The sequence below is a fragment of the Salarias fasciatus genome, chromosome 14, assembly GCF_902148845.1.
Source record: "Salarias fasciatus chromosome 14, fSalaFa1.1, whole genome shotgun sequence".
In the NCBI taxonomy this organism is placed as follows: domain Eukaryota; kingdom Metazoa; phylum Chordata; class Actinopteri; order Blenniiformes; family Blenniidae; genus Salarias; species Salarias fasciatus.
This window is the reverse complement of record NC_043758.1, coordinates 25,459,912-25,478,937: the sequence shown is the minus strand read 5'-3', so window position 1 is coordinate 25,478,937 and position 19,026 is coordinate 25,459,912. Positions and strand designations below refer to the sequence as shown.

The 19,026-nt window shown below is 42.0% G+C and overlaps 1 protein-coding gene across 7 annotated transcripts in view; it reads left to right on the top strand.

Annotated features, from left to right (window-relative positions):
• The window catches only part of fat3a (FAT atypical cadherin 3a), a 188,993-nt gene that overhangs the window by 53,462 nt on the left and 116,505 nt on the right, over window positions 1-19,026 (top strand). For all 7 annotated transcript variants that reach the window (XM_030109191.1, XM_030109192.1, XM_030109193.1 and 4 more), the window contains exon 2: window positions 1,188-1,288. The gene's annotated coding sequence lies outside the window, so the exon portion shown is untranslated. The remainder of the gene's footprint in view (window positions 1-1,187; window positions 1,289-19,026) is intronic.

The window sequence follows — 19,026 nt, the reverse complement described above, 5'->3', positions numbered from 1 at the left end:
ACACACACACACACACACACACACACACACACACACACACACACACACACTCACATATCAACATGGTCCCCCTGCCTTTCTTTTTTCCACTGCCACTGAAGTAAATAGGGTGTCGAAGTCAGTCTTATGCAATTATTTCTGCTTCTCTGCAATGCACCCACTCTGAAGGGTGTGTGTGTGTGTGTGTGTGTGTGTGTGTGTGTGTGTGCATGCGCATATGTGTGTGAGAGAGAGAGAGAGAACACGATAAAGGGTATCTCCTTGCATTACAGCACCGCTGATGCCTCTGTGATGAAAAATGAAGGTTTTCTGCATCATCAAAAATGGTGAAATGTGTGAACCATGCCTGAGTACAGTAGCACTGCTCGGTATTAGTTCAGCAGCGCTGCACCACATGAATATGCATGAGCCAGAGCCAGATCCTCTGCGATCCAATGCATGTATGGATCAGAAAATCACCCGAGTGAACGTGGTATGCTGCTTATCTGGCAGCCAGATGACCACAAGTACAGATAACATTTCCTCAAGCAGCTTCAAGGTCAAAGCTGTGTTTTTTTTTCTCTCCTTATGTGTGCGTGTGTGTATTTATATCAGACCTTTAAAATGTGAGTGGGAGCCACTTATCTTAGTGAAACATTGAGGAGATAGTAGCGGTCGTCCTTGGTGCTCAAGTATCTTCTTTCATAGAGAAAAACCTCCGAGACACAGATACGGCTGCTCATTTGGTTTCATTATCTACTGGTATTGTGTTGTAGGGACTTAAATCTGGTTGCACAGAAACATTGTGGGGATTTGGTCTCTTGTCTGACTCCAGAAGTACATTCCGGTAATGTAAATAACTAATTGTTGAACCTCAATATGTACTTTGGTGTTAGGAAATGGAACATGCTTGACCAGATTGTCTTGAAAACCTTTGCACGCACAATATACTACCAATACATCGTAGTGTTAAATTAAATCATGGAAATTTGATTGAATATATGTGCAAGACAACCTAAGAAAAACTGTGATCTACAACCTCTTGCTTTGCGAGTAATGCTCTTCTTTTCTGTGTTCAAGCAAGAGCAGACAGACAAGGCATCTTCTCAACTGGAGCATTTCTGATTTCTGGACACATTAAAGACTTTTACAGCCTCTGTCAGCCCTTTGAAGTTGTTCCTTTTTTCTCTCTGCTGCCACATCAACAGAACGCCTGTGTTTCCCCGGGAGAGAGAGTCTCTGTGAGATTGACTGGCTTCGCAAGTTCCAGAGGAAAACTACTTGCCATAGCAACATTAAGGCAGTCAAGGTAACCAAACGACTTTGCTTCATCGTTCCTAATTGGACATGTCAATTGTTTTGTCATGCAGGGTTTGAGGTAGCTTTGCCATGTTATTGCTCACTTCAAATGAGTAATTTCATGGCACAATCATCATTAATCATCCATCGATCCATCCAAAAACTTATTGTATCTCAGAGTTATACCTACATCTGATTAGGAGGAATCCCCCCCCCCTGCAAAAAAAAAAACAAAAAAAACAACAACAACAAAAAAAAAAAAACAGCTATGGTTTTAACATGCAAACTCCACAAAGGATTCAAACCTTTGTATTTTTACTGTAAGGCAAGAGTGCTAACCACTACACTTTTGATGTTGCCCGGAATGGTCCCATAAAAAGCCCAACATGGTTTTTATGGCCCTTATTTTGATCATAGAACATTTCAAATGTTTTTTTCATGATGAAGTGAGCCACCAGATGAAAAGGGCTCCCTCGGTGAATTCATGGCTTTTTGCTATGTGATGTGAAGCTTTGACATGTGACAGTTTGTCAAACTCACATGTGGTCATGAAGTCTGGGTAATGACTGAAAAACTATAGTCTGCAGATACTTTTTGGAGAGTGGTGGGCCTCAGCCTTCATGGGAGGGTCACGGGTTTTGGACGCCCAAAAGGGACTCGCAGTAGAAATGTTCCAGAAATGCCACAGACAAAGTGGTCGTCTGAAGGGGTTCGAGTTCCTGAATGAGATGCCACCCATTGGAAGTGCACCCAGCACAGCCAAGTCAACGTCAATGGAAGCCTGACCTCACTGGAGAGGTTAAATTTCTCTTGCTAACCTGGAAAACAGTTTGAGTCCGCCCAAGATGACCTTGAGACAGTCTGGACATTATTGTTTTTGCTCCTTTGCTCTTTTTTCTGCCACCATGAACCCACACATGTAAAGCACAAAGTAAAGGATATATGATATATACTGATAGAAGCGTGGATTTGTGGCTGCATACCAATGTTCATTATGTGAGTGTAACTCTATTTAGACACAAATATATAGATGGCTCATTGAAAGTCTCTCTGGGTCACCCAGTACAACCGTCATTAAGAACAATTGCATATTTTCATTTGGGAATTCTCCAGAACAGCACATTGAGAACTCCAGTGTGGACAAAATCTGCACTTAATACCTCTTATTTCATTGTTTCACTACATTTATATAACACTTCTTGACATTAATGTCATTTGCAAGTTTGCTCGTTGGCAGAGGTTTACATTCTCTATAAGGCAATCCTTCACAATTCCTTTTTTAAATAAACGATGAACATTTAATCCCATCATGGGGAAAGTTCATAATAATGATGAAGCATTTGTGTTTTGAAATTTATTTTTACATCGTGCCTGTGTTATGACTGAGCCAGAGCCTGAGCTGTAATCAGTCCTGTCCCCGGTCATGTATCAGCCTGAGCTGGTGTTTACAGTGTGAGTGTGTTGGGACCGAGCAGGTAACCAGAGACGACCTCGCCCGCTCGCTCCATCCTGTCCTGTCGAGCTGTAGGGCAGGTAAACGATTTAACAGGCCTGCACTCCGTCTCCTCCTCTCCCTGAGCATTTGTTCTCTAATCCTCCACTCCCCCACTCTCTCCCTATTTCTCACTCCTCTCTTTCTGTGTGCTGCTCTGTGTAAAGTGGGGGGGGGGGGGGTCTCATGTTCCACAGCAGCTGGATGGGGGGGTGAGGAGGAGGAGGAGGAGGGACGGTGTATGGGGAACACTGCCCTATTCTCTGCTGCCATTTTGTTCTTGTACCAATGCTATTTGATTAACATCATTCGTGTGTGTGTTTGTGTGTGTGTGTGTGTGTGAGAGAATGAGATTCCCCACATAATGCAGTTGTGTGGTTTGTGACTCGAGGGCTGACATACATACCTCCTGTAAACCTCCTCCTCCTCCTCTCCTTGCTTGTCTCCCTGCCTTGTGGTTGAACTAAACACTGTTTGAGCGAGGGCTCTCACCGCTTTCGCCAGGAAGGTATTTTTAAAAACGAGAGATAATTTTCACTTCCTTCTGGTTTTTTCCTTACTCAGGGGCCTCAGTATACGCTTGATAAAGTTCTGCATACTTGCTCAAATATAAAAAGTAATGGGAAGGGCAAGAACGGAGTTTGACTCTGCTTTAATGCTTCATGTGCAGAAATGAATAGTCCTGAATACATGGAGCACTTTAAACTTGTAATTGATCAGATACCGTAATGCTTGACGCGTAGCTTTCGGCTATGCATAAACTTGCTTTATTCTGTTTGCATGAATTGTCTCAAATTTGGATGGATTTTTTTATGTACAACACTGTATATTGAGTTGAAGATGTGGGTTGCTGATGAAGGTAACTGTCTGCATGAGTAATCAGCGACCGTGAGGAATCTCAAGCTTTGATTTTAGGCCTCCAACACATTGCATACTGTTACTACTGTAAAATCAGTGTTTGGTCAAATGCACAGAATCCACGAAACGGCTGGCAGAGTCCAGCATGTAGATCAGTTAAAACGTGCTTTGGCATGTGGGTGCAGGTGACAACTTGGAGTGATTCTGTCTCAACTGCATGGCTTCAAGATTTGATCCGTTCATCTTCTTAACTCGCTGCATCCAGACAAGTGAAAGCTGGAGTCTTTGTGATCTGACATTAGCAAAAAGCAGTAAGTCACATGGCTAACACAGAAAGACTCGCTGTCAAACACACAGAGAGGGATGAAAGATAGAAGATGTCACAGTGTTTGGAATAAATCAGTGCAGGACTCACATGCAAACTCAATCAAATGATTAAAAAAACTTAACAGTAACATATGTTGTAGTGTGTCTCACTAAAACCCATTCAAAAATGTTGACTTTCTGATCCTAAAAAAAAAAATGGCAGTAAATAATCCCCTTTTGTTCTTACTATAAGGCTAATGAAAATACAAACTACATGTCAGACATGGTTAATGTATGCTTATCATGCTAGTGTTTTAAATCCTGATGTCAGTTCTGAAGTAAAGAGAAAACCTCAATTCAGCTGCAAGCTGTTAATTGTCATACCAGCCAATAAACGGCCATCATTTCTACCATCCATACACTTTTCCTCAACCAGTTCTCTCGTTTCTTGTTTTTTTTTTTTTCATTCACAGTGCTGTGAGGTACCTTCATCCACTTTCCTCAAAAAGGCCTCCAGTTGTGTATACAGCCCGCACTGGCCGCCACACATCCAGCGAGAGGTTGAATCAAAACAGAAGGCTGTCATCGCTGCTCTGACAGGCACGGGTCAAGTGAAAACACCAAGGTGCCCGACGCAGCTTTTTTCAAAACTTACGCACCAATGGAACATTGACTTTTGCACCCTCCGGGCGTTACCGCTCATGTAAATACCAATCGAAGCAGACAGAAATAGAATAAGTGGTAACCGGCTTCTGGTTGAGGAATTTAGCCAAGTTGTGTAAAGTTCATGAGGCGGGCTGAGAGACTCAGAGCGCAGCAGCGGAGAAACGAGGGTAAGAAAATGGGACTTTTTTTCTCGTGTTTGTCATCCTGTTTCTGCTGCAGTAGCTTGAATTCGTGACAGAACTGAGGAGAGGAGCTCCTGGAGTTACTCTCATTCAAATTCAGATCAACACTTTTTAAATAACATTTTTACATCATATTTCCACTCAGATTTCCAAACAGCTCTTCTCAGCCAAACTAACGTGGAAGCAGTGAGTGGTAGAGTGATTAGAACATCACCTCATATTGGAAACAGCCGGTTTTGATTTTTGGTTTGGAGGAGTTTCATGTGTGGAGTTTTACACGTCGACTGGCTTTGAGTGGCCAATGCGCATGTCTTTTAAGGCTCAGCCAAAAGACATACGCATTGGCTACTCGATAGGTTTGAAAAATTAATGGACCAAAGCAAATTAGTTAATTGAATTGTGTTGCGGAGCGAACGGCCCTCTTCACCGGGCCCCGGTCTGGATCTCGTGCCTTGTGCGGCGAGCCGCTTTGTGGTTCCAGTTCACACGGTTCTTGGAAGGGCAGTGGGATAGAAATGTGACCCACCTCCTATTCAACCTTCCTATTGATTCAGCACAGCCTCCGACCTCTGTTCGTATGGAGGAGGGGTGGCTAGCTTACACCATATTAATCAAGGACACACAAGCACACGCTAACCTCATTTTCTGTGACCCTCACTTCCATTGAAAAATGCCTGTTTGTCAAGAACAATCAGTCCTCCTCCTCTCAGGCAGGCAGCTACAGGCGGCGATCATCTTTCTGGTATCGTTGCAGTTGATGTTGATAAGCACACACCTCTAAACGCCGCGGCATATCTGGCATAAGGCCACCTCTTCGCCGACTCCCCAGGTTGCGTTTATTTATAATTTTTAGTCACGAGAATAATAATGAAAGCGAAGCCTAATGTGACTTGATGAGGAATTTGGCTCCGGTTTTGATAAAAGGCTGCAAATCCCTGCCCAGTTCCTTTATGTGTGCTTGCGTGTCGATGGAGAGATAAGAAGGAGAGGAACCAATTAAAATCATTAGTGGTCGGTATTGACTGGACTCCTGCCGGAGAGGGAGGGGGAGGGACACAGGAGAGGGGACAAACTGAATGGAAAGATGAGCCGGATGCTAATTTAACGACCAGAACTCCCTGCAGAGTTAGTGTCACCTGCTTCCACACACTGACACACACACACTCACACACACACACACACACACACACACACACACACACACACACACACACACAAAATTATTCTGTCTGAGATGGAGGAGGGAGGAGAGCCACCGGGAAGAGGTGAGGAGAAGGAAAAAAAAAGCTTGCAAATAAGGGGAACAGAAAGAGGAGAGAGTAAAGGAGCAGATGATGGGGACGGCAGAAGGCTGAAGAGGTAGGAAATAAGGTGAGAAAGGCGGACGGAGCATGGCAGGGACTGAGAAATGGTGCAGCTGGGAAGGAGATTATCGGGAGTAAATGAAGAGGGGGGGTTAAAAGGAGTGAGAAGGAAATAATGAGAGAGCGACCGAGGGAGGGAGGGAAGGAGGCAGGAATGAGGAAAAGGTACAGGCTGGAGGAAAGAGGAGGAGTGACATACATTGAATGGTCACAAAGGGACAAAACTGACAATACAAGATAGTGACGACACCAGTGGTGTGTGTGTGTGTGTGTGTGTGTGTGTGTGTGTGTGTGTGTGTGAATGCTGACAGAAGGAATTCTTCTTTTGTGCCTCTCACTGTACCAGCACTGAGGAGCTGAGTGGCACTCTCTCATTGGCCAAGAGGACAATCAGGAAAAAAAAAAAAAAACACCTCTCTGCAATTGGTTGGTCAAGTCGTGCCTGCTTTATCTCCCCCTGATCTTCTCACATCTCAGTACGGACCACTGTGCTGTTGAGTCTTTGTCCTTCTTTTATTCAGCAGTTAGCCAGGCGGAGATGACTGCTATCACCTGGTTTGTTGTCCAGATCAATATTGATGCACACGGAGCGACTTGGTGAAACAGCGTTTGGCCCTACTCTCTTACAGCAAGAGGATGTTCGTTTAGCTCTTGGTCAGAAACTTTCTGTGTAGAATTTACACATCCTTCTTGAGCATTCAAGTTGTATCCATGTACGCCAGCGACTGCCAACAACCCCGAGATGTTCTATTTACTTTAGTCCTAGTTTAAGCAACGAAAAAAATGCAAATTTCTTTGTATTTCCATTTCAGATAAGTTTCACGTTTACATGGCAACATTTTAAAAACGTCTGTTTACACGAAAAGGCAGAAATGCTGACAACAATGTGTTTCTTATTTTGTGCCACTAGTGGGTGCTGCTGTTGTTGCAGAGAACAATACACTTACATCCATATGCAGATAACATAGTTGGATTTCTATTACAGTGATTTAATTTTGCTTAACTGTGAAATTAGGAGAATATTGATAGAATGGCTTTCAGTGTATGGAAAATACAGATGAATCTTTTCCAACTAAAGTTATAAAGTGATAACTGATGGCATGTAGAAGATATTTCCTCAATTCATTATGTCTGTGTATATATATAACACCGGGCCAGAACAGCTTGTTTAAAGGAGGGTCTGGTGAATGGATGTGTTATCCACTGGAATGAGTCCATTGGTTCCACACTTGTTCATATTTTATTATTAAATCTTGATGATTTTCTTGAACAGAAATATAACCAAACAGAGCCAGTCTGAGTCGGCAATGAAAATGCTTATTTTAATACCAACAAAAGTTTTCCTTGGAGCAGAAAATGGCTCTCTTGTGCCAACTCAGTGTGCTGGCTTGTTGGACGCACAAATGACTTGGTCTATTTTTGCAATCCAACAGTCGTGGAGCCTGGAGCCAGCCGGCCATATGGAAAGGCAGGTCACACCCTGGACGGTCTGCCAATCCGGCACACGCCAAACACACAGAGAGCCAGACAACCGCAAATGGTCACATTCACACCTATGGACAAGTAACAGTCTCCAGTTAATCCTGAAATTCTTCATTCTGTGGCTTTATGCAGTAATTTCACTCTGCTCTTCACGGGACACGGAAATAGAAGCCACTTTTGAAAATTTGTGCAAATTAACCAATTCTATCATTTCACTCAAAGAGTGTTTTGATGCCCATCTGTTCCTCCTTTTGCCTGAAAATTGTTGTTTCATTAGACCTAATGCAACAACCGCAAATATGCAGAAACCTTTAGAAGTTGCATGTGTGGAAAATGGTGTGAAAATTTCCTTTTTATTCCAGCAACACTTTGAATATTGACTGTTGACCTTCAAAACAGAAGAGGCGTGAAAAATCAAAGCTCAGATTCACTTTCAAGAAAAAACAAAAAAAACCAAAAAACATTATAATTCATCTCATGATGAGAGCAGCGTATTACTCACCCGGTCCTGATTATTAATGTATGATTTCCTGGCAAGAATGAAAAATTCCATTGGCTTTCCAATGTACTGTTACAATATAATTCAAAACTGCTTCATAAAAGCATATTTTGAAGTTGCAATGTATGATGATTAATTGTATTCATCAATAAAAAATGAGCAAGTTAGATACATAGAAGCCTTCTTTAATGACTTGCCGTGTCATTTTTCATAGATAATTCTTTTCAGTTGCTCCTTGTGGTATGACACATTTTACTCAGTCATAGTTTTCAATTTTCTGTGATGACAGTTATGAACTCGACACTTTTCTAATCTTGTCAAATGAATGTCAAAACATGTCATTGTGTCAAAGTCTGAAGCAAGTCCAGTCTTCAGTGATCTTGGAATTCTGGAACTGACCTGTGTCTCCCACCTCCATCTGTCCAGTGTGGTCTGATCAGGAACCCAGTTCTGGAGTCTCTGTGAAATTGGCAGATCAATAATTTTGCTAACAGTGGAGTTATTTTGGCAGGAAAGATTTGCATTATTGCTTTTCAATTCAATTTGGTCTTGATGGTTGAAGAATGAATGGATCACAAGGGAAGAAACGGTTTAAATTCTATTTTACTCAAGGACATTTAAAGTTAAAGCTAATCTGAACGGCTCGGTGTGACCACTTGCCCCCCACCCCCCCACCTCCACCCCCACCCCTTGTACAAACATGATTTCCCCAGCACCCTCTGCTCCCTCGCAGCTCCGTATCAGCAGACTTTCACTTCGGCGCTCCTCACGTTTTTCAGGGTCGGCGCTCCGCGGTCGCTGCGGTAGTCCCGGCTGGGTTCGTGCCAAACACGCTGGAACTCATCTGAGCCAAACAAATTTACTTTGCTTTTGTCTGACCAGAGAATGTGCTGCCAACATTCATCAGGCTTTCTCTCTCAGTGCCTTTAAGCAAAGTTTAATCTTTCTGTTTTTTTGTAAGCGCTGGTTTTCTACTCGTGTGGGGACGCATGGTTGTTAATCTAAATATAGTCAATTGTACATGGTGCGACTTTTCAAATAAGACCTTTAAGCTCCATCCATTACTGCCCATGTGACTCTTGCTGCTCCTGTCTACTAGCGCTGCAGCTGTTTTTCATCTTTTTATAGTGGAATTATCTCCAACCGCTGTTTCCTTTGTGAAGTTTGACCATGTGGCTTGTTGGTTGTTCACTAAGTGGAGTCATGTTGTATCAGTCTGTGGATCAGTTTAGCCTTGACAATGGTACATGTGACTTTAAAGTAACTGTAATTCCAATTGTAAATTAAGTTAGTTTTTAATTTAGCGAAACACGTGTGCAGACAGATCTTGTTTCCGAATGTAACTCATAAAACACGTTCGCTCTCTTTGTAATGGTTTACACTTCAGTGTTTAACCATTAATCACAATACTGTTGACACTCAAACTTGTGTGCTGATGTAGCAACCAACAATGTAATAAATGCCAAAAATATGGCAGTGTTGGCCATTTTGACTGCAATAAATCCAACTGAGACAGAAAATATGAATAATGTGATAAAAATATTGAAGGATAATTGGGAGCGAGAGAGAGTGCTGCATACTTAGTGAATAAATGTGGAAACTGTGCCATCCACTAAACTTTTTAAAATAATCAGACAGCACAAAAGCTGCAAAATAACCTCTTTTTTTTCCAAGAATTGAAGTCCTGTTGATGTATTATGACTTTATTGAATTCAATGACATTTTTGAGCACTATCTCAATAATGCAATAATATAATAACTTATGAAATGTTGGAAAACATTTTCAGATTACCGTATTACATTTTTAGAAGTTATATTATTGTCCAGCATTATATTATTAGTTGCTTGAGTTTCTTTTAGTGGTATGTGAGAGAAAGTCATATTTTTGGGGAGATGGAATCAATTCATAATATGGTCAAAATAATAACTGGAATTTAAAAAAAAAAAGTGCTCTGTTTTCTGTTGAAAACATCTTGTAACCAGAGCCTCAGTAGGTCAGGAAGAACATGCCTGTGTCCGCCGTCAGGACGGCGCTGTGACGCGAGCTGGGTGTTGTACAGACCCCGTGACTGATAACGTTGCTCTTTTCGCCTCGCCGTTAATTGCTCATCCATTACTCCGGGTTGGATTACATACACGCCGAGGACGTCAACACTGGATGGCATTAACCGTCTAATGGGTACATGTGCGTGAGAGGAGCAAAATGGGAGCGAGCTTAGAAGTGTGACATTAATAATCATGGCGCGAGTCTGCACCCCGCGCTCTCATTTATTATATACAACCACTTGTTTGTGTCACCATTACTCCGGGGCTTTATTCACCTGATAGCACATTAGGGTGTGTGTGTGTGTGTGTGTGTGTGTGTGTGTGTGTGTGTCTGTGTGTGTCTGTGCGCGTGCGCGCGTTGCTTGCTGCCAGTCTAATTAGAAAAAGTGTCAAACCACAGAGGCTAAAAGCCATTAAAGCATCTAGTATCACATCCCCGAACAAAGACACATGCTCAAAGTATTAATACAGCGGTTCCTTTGTCTTTATATTGCTGCAGTTGTTCTGAAATCATCATGGGGAGGCATTTTAGTGACATTTTGGTTATTTTTATTATATTCTTGTTATTTTTCACAAACACTGATACATCGCTTGTTATCCTTTACCATATTATCCCAATTTAAATGTGATGTGTTACTCTGGTGTTACAGTAAAAATCAATCCAATGATGAAACCAAATCCACACAATAAACCAAGGTTCAGTTTTTTTGCTTTAGTTTTCATTTTTACTGTTCATTCAGTCATACATTTTATACAAAAAAAAAAAAAAACGTGCTTTTATGATTTTCATTGTGTTTATTCGTCGGTCAGCTGACTTATTTCATACTTCCTTCCTTGCTGTTGTACTTTTCTCTCACCCCCCCATCTATATGTTTCAAGTGAAAGCTGAAAATTTTTGTTTCATTTTAGGTATCTGATGACTGAAAACACAACTTTTTAACATGATTTCCAAGGTGGAACTTCTCCAAAACACTGACTCCAGCCGTGGAAACTTGGCTTAAAGGCAGCTATCTGCTGCTACTGCGCATGCACACCACAGCTGTTGTAAATATTTTTTTCTGCACATGTGTAAGCCACAATGGCAGCGTTCTGAGTGGCATGACTTGTAAATGGAGACCTTTTATGAAACGAAAAATTCAATAACAATCTGTGTCCACTTGAAACATTGTTGTGTAAACGGAGCATAAATGAAACAACCCAGATTAAAGCTCTGTCTTTCAATACCTGGTTAAAATAGTGTAAACTGTGGTTGAAATGTCTCACTGCCCACCGCTTGATATGAGCGTTCGAGCTGTGTTTTAAATGTTTGGCAGATCACATCATCCTATAGTCAATCATGTCATTAGCAGCGTGAGGGAATAATGGATTACATATAACGACGTTACGTAATTAAGATACAAAAAAATTTAACTGTAATCCGTTACAGTACATAAAAATATGTAATCTCATTACAGGTATATCTGATAAAAACATGAATTACTGAGCGGGATTACTTTTGAAAATCAGACGGACTATACTGGAATTACAACAGACGTACGCGCCGTATACAGACATTTTGACACTTTACGACACTTTACAGCACTTTACGGCACAAACCACGACACCACCATAGATCTATAAACAATAGATGCCGTAGATGGCGCTATCTTGGCGCAGCCTCTCGCTCTATGAAATAATGAAATAATATGCTCTATGAAATAATCATCAACAACCAATCGTTGTTTCACCAAATGTGACAGAAGCCATCCAGTTCTTGATGTCAAGGGAGGTGATTGAATAATATTTATTCACCTTTGATCGTTTTTCCTTTGCCATGATTACAGTTCATATATTACAAGGGAAGTTGCATAGGAAACTTTATAATCAAAATATCCAAAGCACCTCAATTGAGTACTTGTGACGCAAAGGAAGCTCTGATGTGTGTCTGTTCTGAGCTGAGATGCTTCACTTCTTGGTATGTATGAAAAGGATATATCCAATTTGTAACATAAAACTCACACGCACACAGAAAAAAAAAAAAAAAAAAAGGTTTGAAATGGTAATACTCTTATGTATCTGAAGCCTTTTAAAGAAATATCTTTGAAATAGCAGCAGAAAGAGAAATGATGGATTGTGAGTAATTGAGTTTTTCTGGCCCCATGGACGCCTTTTTGCTGATTGATGCGTTAACCGGAGTTGACAGTCATGATTGTAGGAGCCATTGTGATGCAGTCCTCTGTATGGATGAGATAATACACACTCCCTCCCCTCTCTCTTCCTCCTCCCTCTGTCTTATTGTGCTGTTTGTTTGCTCCTCCACCTCTCATGCTCTCTATTCCCTCTCGTATGCCTGTCTGTGTCTCGGCTTGTCTTCCCACCCTCCTTCTAGACAGAGGAGGTTGCAGTTATCACAGTAAGACAGAAAGCTGTTCCCCTGTTTTTGCTGTATAGCACGATTTGGCAAGAAGACCCTCACTTCACTGAAGGAACGCCACTTTGCACAGGTGGTGTGGTTTATCTCTTCATTATGGTATTTGCAACAGTCCAAATTGAGACTTGCTGTAGCAGATTGGTGTTGAACATCTGTGACATACCGACAAACTGAAAGAAAATCCTGAACGCTCGACCCCCTACTGAGATGGTATCAGGGGGTTTTTGTACTGTGGGAGGCCTTTTTGCTAGAACACCACTTGTCCTCGCAGATAAAAACGAACACTGCTCGGTTGTTTACAGCAGCTAGTGGATACTGCTTAGTGCTCCGAAGAGGAGTTTCATGGAGTGAAATCACCAGGTCTTGTGTGGAAGCATGTGCTGCTGCAGTGCATCCACCTTTTCCTTCACCCCATTGGGCTGCTGATAGGATTAAGTATGCATTTCATCAGCCATCACTCCAACGGTTCCAGTACCTTTACACCTTCAGATTCTTCTTTTTAGGGCTGGTCATCAATTGCAGATTAAGGAGGCGCCCCTTGCCTTCCATCTGAAGCACATCTTGATTTTAAAATTTCAGCACCTGAAGCAGAATCTGAAGGACTTCCGTTTTCATTCAGCGTGTCTCTTTCGCTGCTCAAGTGCCACAGTTGCAGTGTGGATTTTCACAGAGCGCCCTAGTCTTCGCTGATAGGAAGTCATAAAATCATTAGTGTGTGCTAATCTCACGTGTGAGCTTGTGACGCCCAACCCTCGAATCAAGTTCTCTCTGCCAAGCCCCCCTCTTGTAGCATCTACTCCACAAAGGCAGCCAGACGATATTGTCTTCAGAGAGCAACCAGCAGGAAAGATAATGGATATTCATTAGGCTGCTACTTGTAGTGATTATGTTCTGTACTGTTAGCAGCTAAACACAAAACAGAAACGCATGCTCAACGTGGCTGAGTGGGCGATCTGCACCCTCAGCGATTCCTCTCTGAGGGTTAGCGTTGGTGACGGAAGCCAAGAAAAAAATGCCCCTGCTGTGTGGAATGTTTCTGTTCCAGCTTTTTTTGTGCAAAACAGACACTTTTTGTAGATTCACGCCATCGTTTATAGATAATGCTGGGGTTTTTTTTCTTCTTCTTCTCTGTTGTCCCATTATCTCTTCCGCTGCAACAAATATGGAAATTTTCCTCCTTGGAACGCTTCTCTATTGTATGGCACCTAAAGAGTTTAGGCAATGACTTGATAGTGCTGTTGTAAGCAAAACTGACAACATTCTGAAAGTTGGATCCTTTCAGTTGAAATTCATCCACCCGTCCGTCTTCTCTCGCGCTTAGTTCATATGGGGTCTCTGTTTCGGTATAGGGTACAGGGAAACTCAGACATCTCTACCCCGCTGCACCGTCCCCCACCCCTCCTGGACGAGACCCCAAGTCGATCCCAGATCAACCGGAGCCTGTTGACAGTTGGACGTTGCTGATAAACCTCTACTGGGCAGTGACAGGGTGGCATCTTGATCAGATACCTGAACAACCTCGACTGGCTCTCAATGTGGAGGAGTAGCAGCTCGACTTTGAGTGTCTGCTGGACGGCTGAACTCCTCACTCTATCACAGAGAGTGACGCTCGCCGCTCTGAGGAGAAAACTCACATCAGCAGCTCCTGTCTACAATCTTATTCTTCCAAAGTTCATTTGAGAACTGCCAACCTATAATAGCATATAGTTTCCCTTATAGTCTAGTCAACGTCACTGTCAAAAGGAAAATAGTTAGGCACTTGCAAAACAAAATAAGAAAAGATACATTTATGGCATTTGGAGTCTGGGTTATTCACTGAAGAAGATGCCTTTTTGATGTCATTTTAGTAGAATCGAAAAACATGAATAATCTGAGCAAGCTAGCTATTTGGAATCAGAATGTGAATCAGAAAAGCACAGTAATCTGTCAAACAATGAGGTCAATAAACTACTTCTCTTCAGAAACCCTGCAGGTGATGACTGCAGGCTTACATGGGCTGGAAAAAAAAATGAAAAAACAAGGAGCAAAAGAGTGCTATTATTCAGAAGAACAAATCACAAAGACAATATATTCTAAAGTGTTTAAATTTATTGCAAATCACATAGCCCATTGCATAACTCTACCCAATATCTTACCGCAGATAATGTACCACTTCCTTGTTTCAGCTAAAGTTTAACTTAATTTCTTGGGGTTGTAATGTTGAGGTTATGGGATCCAAGAGTTTCAGCGTCATGGTTTGGTCTGTAGTTTCATTAAAGTATAGTCATTGACGATAGGAACAAGTAACAGTCATGGACATCTACTGCATCTTTTTACTGTTGGTGAAAAAAGACTAGATTTACTTGTAGATGTATCTATCTTTTGATGTTGTATGATATTTTAAGACTGAAAGGGGGAGTCTATAAGGCATTTGTCCTTCTGTTTTGCCTTTGAACTGATATCATGAGTGCTGTTCTCACTACACCAGCTTGTGATATGTTGGAATGTAAGAAGGCTAACGGGTCCAGGCCTCGTTGATTTGCTGGTCTTTGAGTACATTTCATGGATGCCCCTTTTTCTCATTCACTGCCTTACTGCACACTTTATTTGGAGGATCACAAGATCAGGGCTACTTGGTTAACTTGGTTCTCTTCTATTGTGTTTAGAAAATTCTACATAATATACAGTGAAAGCATTTTGCTAATGTGCTGCCACTTTGTCTGCATGCTTCCTGTGTGCCGCGTGGCTTTGCCCGGTTGAAGAACTTTTTTTCAGCCTATATTTTACTTTGATGCTTCTGTCAGCTTCTTTCTCTGTGTGCGTGCTTTGTCAGCATGTGGAGTGGTAACTAAAGCGAGGATGAAACCGGCACCCAGCACCAGCAGGTCTACCTCTCTGCGCGAACGTCTAGCTGTGTATTAGCAGGGTCAAAGCCGGCGGCCTCAGCGGCGTGTACAGGGTGTGGAGGCTGCTGGCTGCTGTTTGCCACACAATTCAAGGCCAATTAGCCTGTAATGAAAAGCTAATGAGAGGGTATTTAGGGCTGACAGTAAGTGGGGCTTCTCTATGGAGAATGATAGTGTTTTTCTGCCGTCGTCTTTTGTGGTGCGTGTGGTGAACATTTAGCAGACACATGCTTGTGGGGTTTCCCAGTATAGCAGCAACACAGCAATTACACACCCAAGTGGGGAAGCAGATGAGTTTAAATGATTTGACTTTCCAGTGTGTTTGCATTTTCTTCAAAGGACTATAAAGACTTGATTTTATTTATTTATTTTTGTTACCACCTCTACTGAAACCACAACTATTTCCCTTATTACAAATTCATGCAGTCATTGCTTAAACTCCAAAGCTTTATTTTGAATCCTTGGAGGAGTATGATTTTTTTTTTTTGAAGTATTTCTGAAGGGAAAATAACAAAATAAATACATATTGGAATTGCAGGATCTCACGGAAACGTACTCTATGTTTTACCTTTTACCTCTATTTACCTCACAAAGGTGGTGATTTGTACACCATCGTCTTTATTACCTCCGCCAGGAGTTTATGTAATCACACCGGTTTGTTGGTTTGTTGGTTGGTTGGTTTGTTAGCAACATTACGGAAAAAGTAATGGACGGATTGCAATGAAACTTTGTGCAAAGGTGGGTCTTGGGCTAACTTAGAATCCATTAAATTTTGGTGATTATCCGGATCACTGTCTGGATCCAGGAATTTTTGAAAGGATTCTTTATCATTGAGAGATAGGGCAGTCTTTGACATAGTTGGGCAGGCCCGCCGACAGGGGGCGTGCGGCATGCGGCGCGGCTTGGTGACTGATTTGACATGTGGCGGAGGTCTACGCTCTCTGAGTGCCAAATTCTAGTTTTACATATATTATTTTTTTGATATCCAGCTTATAGTTCCAACCAGTTTATCATCACTTTTGTCACTGATCTCAAAAGCATTTTGTAAAGGGGATCATGCAGCAGCGTGGCAGGTATATATGTGTATATGTACAAACTCCCTCTTCATGGGAGGCAGGGATTGACCCGAGTGAGAGAGAGAGAGAGAGAGAGAGAGAGAGAGAGAGAGAGAGAGAGAGAGAGAGAGAGAGAGAGAGAGAGAGAGAGAGAGAGAGAGAGAGAGAGAGAGAGAGAGAGAGAGAGAGAGAGATGTCAAACAAAGGGTTGTCTTTGTGTTTATACTACATCCAAATTTAACACTCTCTTGGGTATTGTGGATTGTAACAACTCCAAATCACAGCAGGCGATGCGTCTGCTGCAGCATTAGCATTAACAGTGACAGCTCTGGTGTCACACGCTGCAGCAGTTCAGTGTTTATTTTCCGTTCACTCACTTTTGCTCACCGGTATGCAAGTAACTGTAGTCTGCATAAAGACACACATTGACTTTAACTGACATGTTTTCCAACGTGCCATGTTTATATAGCTTAGGCCCTGTTGTCATGAAGTGTCCGTTAGCATGACAGTGATGCTTAGAGCCACTGAAAACACAAGTTTTTGACAATGGCTCCCAAAGTGGAACTTTTTGAACATGACCCGACTTGCTAGCCACTTGAAAAACCATTTTTTCTCAAGTGCTGCAACTGTACATGCCTATTGCAGTTGTAGTGAATAGATGGACAATAAAAACAATGGCGGCTTCCAGAGTTGCATGACTCTTTGTTCATATTCTCCTGGGACATGGCAGCTTTATATTTTAGAGTCACCCATAATAGAATACAAAATGGTCATCTGTCTGTATGAATGTCCATGTACCGGTTTCACTGAAAAAACAATGAACAGCATTATCATTATTAGGGTTTCTGTCCTTTCTGTGTAAATGGACATCATTTTCAAAGCACTTTGTAAACAGAACATTTTCTGAAAAAAGACAAAAACAAAAAAACAATATGTTCACTTGAATAGTTGAATAGTCGAATAGGCCCCATTTAAATGGGGCCTTAAACTGATGTGGTTGAATTCGGTTTTGCTGTAACTGTTACATGCTTACTCCAGTAAAACATATTCAAACCCGGATGGCAGCAGCTGTGAGATGTTTGAATGCAGCAGACAGTGACCATCATCATGTCTATTCATTCATCCATCTTCTGCATCACTTTATTTGGCTCAGGCTTGCTTGACATCGGAATGAATCCCAGCTATTTATGAGCAAATGTAGGGCACACTCTGGACAGTCTCCAGCCTGTCACTGGGCAAACAGACAGAGACAGTCACACACATTCACATTCACACCTACCGGCAATATAGGGTCATCAAATAACCTTTCATGCTTGTTTTTGGAGGAAACCAGGGCACCTAGTGGAATCCCAAAGAACATGAAACTCTAGCTCTCAACCAAAACCGAACTGAGCAGCCTCAAGACCTCTAGTATGCCCAAAACTCAGCTGCGTGGCTACTGACCAACACCAACCAGAGGTTCCACATCACGCCTGTGTTAAAATGTTTCCACTGGCTCCCTGTTGTGTTCCGTGTCCAGTTAAAAATCCTGGTGCTGACCTTCCGAGCCCTACACAGTCAGGCTCTTATGTGCATCAGAGACTTAATCAAGCCCTACAGCTCAGCCCGAAGCCTCAGTTCATCTGAACAAAACCTGCTGAGAGTCCCCCAGACTCGTTTTAAAACAAGGGGTGACCACTCGTTCACATCTCCCGCGCCTCGCCTCTGGAACGAGCTTCCTCTAGTTACTATTCCAACAGCACATCACCAGTAGGGTAAAACTAACCTGTTTCACGACGGTCTAAACCCAGCTCACGTTCCCTATTAGTGGGTGAACAATCCAAAACTTGGGGAATTCTACTTTACAGTGATCGAAAGAGCCGGCATCGAAGGATCTCAAAAAGTGACGTCACTATGAACGCTAGGCCGCCACAAGCCAGTTATCCTTGTGGCAATTTTTGTAGACTCAGTGGATGCTTTCAAAAAACACTTAAAAACATATCTGTTTCATATAGCATTCTAGACCCACTGACACAGCGTTGTCTTGGCAGTACCATGTATAGGATTTCTTCTTTATCGCTGTTTTTATGTACTGTGTAATTGATCTTTTTTATGATTTTTTTACCACTGTGAAGCACTTTGTGACAGCTGATCTGTGAAAAGCGCTATAGAAATAAAATTTGCTTACTTACTAGTTTCAAATCTGCACCATTGTTGTAAGTCACTATACAACCTGTCATTGACTCTATCGACACAAACTAATCAATTACCAAAAAGTCTTTTTCTTCTTTTCCAAACTGGGGAGAAAAAAAAAAAAAAGTCTAATCCATGACTGGAAGGAATGAGTTGAGCCAAACAGTGGCTTTTCTGACACCCCAAGGGCTAATGATTTGTTTTGGTAATCTGCTGCTTGCCCTTTTCTGTGCACCTGCAAGAATTCCCACATGACATAAGGTGATTTGGCCAAAGACTCAAACTGACAGAACTGGTGTCAAAAGATATCAAATGTTTCTCTCACAGTTGA